Below are 3,442 nucleotides of genomic sequence, written 5' to 3' on the forward strand. Positions count from 1 at the left end.
TTGGAGGTGATGTTTTACAGACTTCCTCCACACCCTAAATCTAGAATTGAGGATTTGCCTGGATATTGGTGCAAGGGTTGCATAATGTCTGTAATGCAGCCCATCACCTAATGACATTGAAGATACTCAACAAGGCTGTCATGTCTCTGAAATTTAAAACTCATTTTAATCAAGATGTGGGAATTTTTCTTTCCCTCAAAGGGATTCCAGAAAAACACATGAGAGTATTCAGTACAGAAGATGAACCAGCTTGCTAATTCACCAAATCAACTTTGTGTTCTTCTCAGTGAGGAAGAAAGCACAGTTGGTACATGGTGGAAGTTTGGAGAATCCAACATAATTGGGCTTTATTCTAATTTCATTTGGATCTCCAACTGGTTTGAGAGTGAAGTTCTGTAGAATGGTGGTAAGGAACAAAAACACCTCCATCTTCGCCAGGCCCTCTCCAGCACAAGACCGTTTTCCTAGAAAGAAACGGAATTATGCTTGGTAATCTTCATGGAATATCACAGTCAGCCAGAGTAAAAGAGACTTGCTGTTCCAGCACAATAATGGGAAAAGGAGTAAAGAGAAATATGTAGATGGGCAGAAAAGGTGAGAACTATTATTATTAGTTATAATTCAACCATTAATGGCCATAAGGAGAAGGAAGGAATTCCTTCTTCACAACATTCTTCTCACAGTAACCCCTTGTGTAGTGGATCTTGGAATGGAGTTAGAGGGCAGGTGAGCCAGGCAAGAGGCTCAGCTCATCTATTCAGGGCTCTGAGAAAAAGCCAGGTCATGGGAATACTAGAAAAGACAGTGTATGTCATGTCAGAGTGGGCTATGTGTCTTCAGAAGAACTGCCAGGGGAGGCTCAGCCAGAGGAGAGTGGGAGGGAGAATGGGATTCCCTTTTAGAGTGAGAGGTAGAGATGAGAAGGGTTTCTTTTTGCCAGCAGAAAAAGGCATGAAGTGGTCACTTTTCTTGAATTTCCCATTCTATCCAGGAAGTGCTGTGGGTCAAACTGGTCAGCCTTGGGAAACTCTTTCTTGTCATGCAAGACTGGGGTGAGCAGTGGGAATATTGTTGTGCCCTAAAGGGAAGAAATTCCAGAGGAGAGTCAGGTGTCATTATGAATATGCTTTGTATTCTAGTTCCAAAAATCTTCAGAGACTCACTATGTTCTCTAGTACAAAATGCATACTTCTTTGCATGTGCTATCAATGAGATGTCACGCCATTAAGAATCTGCTTAGGCCCCAGTCTAGCTTTCCAGAGTGATGTCCCCATTATTGTCCCCATCAAGCCTTCCTTGGGGCTCCAGCTGAACTAGTCCAGCTGCTGTTCCCCATCCACAAGGCCCCCTCTGTGGTCTTCATGCCTTTATAGTGACCATGTCCCACACCTGGAAGCCACTCCTTGCTCACTTCAGCCTTTTAGATTCCCCAGCTTTCTTCAAGGATTGGCTGGGTAACCCTCTTACAGGAAACCTTGGCTGAGGTGCTAAGCTCTTTGTGCTCTCCCTGCCCTCAGTTCTTTGGTCTATACATCATGTGTGCACCTGCTGCCTGTGGGACTCTGGGCAGAACATGTGAATGGCCAGTGCCCCAGGCAATGCTTAAAGACTCTAGGGGCACACTAGGCTACCTTCTGAGGGAATTTCTTCAGCAAGAAGCCACTTTGCCAATCAAATCACAGCTTGGGTCTCAAGGAAAGAAATAATACTTTAGGCTGACTTTTCTGGTTCCAAACTCAGCTCCCTCCTGCACAAGCCAAAGTCTTCAATGGTCAAAACCCTTCTATTGTCATCTTGTTTCAATAGCACTTGGCCTAGCAAATTTCACATAGTAAGTTCTTACTGAAGCCTTCATGATTTGAACTGAACAATGCCTCAGTGGGGTACATTAAATGTGAAATTAGGTGTGATGCTGCCTTCACTTTCCTTTGAGGGAGAATAGTTTTGCTCAGCCATTGCTAGGAAACTTCAATCTAATTCATTTAATTCATTCACTGTTTATTTAGCAACCCCAGAAAGCAGCATTTTAGAGTCTAAAGACCTAGGTTCTAGTCTCAGCTCCAACACTGAAATGATCTTAGGGAAGCCATTACACCTGAAAATCAATGTCTCTATCTACACAATGGAACAGAGAATAGTATGTATACATTCTGCTTCACTGCCTAGTAAGAGAAAAGGACAAAAACATTTCTCTTGAGCAACCTCACCCTGTTACGTTCCCTGTACATTTTCTTTCCAGAGCATTACTGTAGTGAATGAGAAGCAGGAAGAACAGAGATAAGGGCACACTTTTCTCTTATTCTTCATTTAGCACCACATGAGTAAGCTGTATGTAATAACGCACTGCCTCAAGGAGAACTTTAAGTGAGATCATGACAATGGGACTCCATTTTCTCATGTCCATGATGAGATCATTGGAATAAATGTGTTTAAGATCCCATTCTCCCAAGACTACTGACTTTGGGGTGGATATATTGTTGGAAATGATGTCTCGGTTCACTGCATGGGGTATGTTGAGAGGTACGAGGTCAATGAATCTTTGCACTTCATGCACCACAGCATCCATGTATTGCATATCTTGTCTGTCCTTATGGAAGGAAGTCGATTGTGTCCAATCACATTCAATTTCCTCAGAATTTTTGCTGCAGACACAAAAATACAAATCACCACTCAATGTTCCACTCTCCTGGGAATCTCAACTGAGCCTGTTGAATATCTGCCTGATGTTAGGACCTGAGATGATTCTCAGATGAGCTCAGTGTCCTCCTGCTACTCAGTCAAGGATACAAAGGCTTCTGTAACAGCAATAGGATAAACTTCCATGATTTACTGGGTAGGACTCAGAAAGAATTGTGTTTACATTTCTCTTTAGACACTACCTGTGTAAATTCAGGTAAGTCATTAAATCTGAAAGCCTCATTTTGCTTATCTGAAAAATGAGGATCATAAATTATCTGTCTTCTAAGGTTCCCTACCCCTCTAACTCTATTATCCTATGATTTCTAAAATGGAGATAAAAACTGCACCTCCCTTAGCAGACATCAAATGAAATTACATGTCAAGTTATTTGTAACCCTCACATTCTTTATGTTTATTATGCCAGCTCTTATTGTCAAAGAAAGTCGATGCCATCATTTGAATTTGTTAGTGCTGGTGATGGCATTATCATCTTGATTTAAACCATTCACCAGCTGTGTATCTCAGCTCCTGTCTCAATACCCTGAGCTGCTGAGGCATAGAATCTCAGCATTACAGGTGACATGTTTTCACCTAGGGCCATCCATAGCTGAACAGGAATCCTGACTCTAATGGACTGAACAAAGGGTCAACCAGCCTTTGCTTGAGAATCTCTAGTAAGCAAGAACTCACTATTTCCTGCACAGCTGAATGGACTTCTGGAGAATTTTAATAATTGGTAAGTCTTTCCTTACATGAAGTCTCC

At 42.1% G+C, this 3,442-nt stretch overlaps 1 long non-coding RNA gene across 1 annotated transcript; it reads right to left on the minus strand.

The window, feature by feature from the left end:
- Nucleotides 1-304: 304 nt before the first annotated feature.
- On the minus strand, nt 305-2,540 carry LOC110204551 (uncharacterized). Its single transcript, XR_013486736.1, has 3 exons — nt 2,460-2,540; nt 938-1,078; nt 305-464 (listed from the first exon to the last, which is right to left on the minus strand). It is a non-coding gene; the product is annotated as an uncharacterized LOC110204551 (long non-coding RNA).
- Between the last annotated feature and the right edge of the window lie 902 nt (nt 2,541-3,442).

This window comes from Phascolarctos cinereus, unplaced genomic scaffold (genome assembly GCF_003287225.1).
Source record: "Phascolarctos cinereus isolate Bilbo 61053 unplaced genomic scaffold, phaCin_HiC Scaffold_589;HRSCAF=1220, whole genome shotgun sequence".
Classification (NCBI taxonomy): Eukaryota; Metazoa; Chordata; class Mammalia; order Diprotodontia; family Phascolarctidae; genus Phascolarctos; species Phascolarctos cinereus.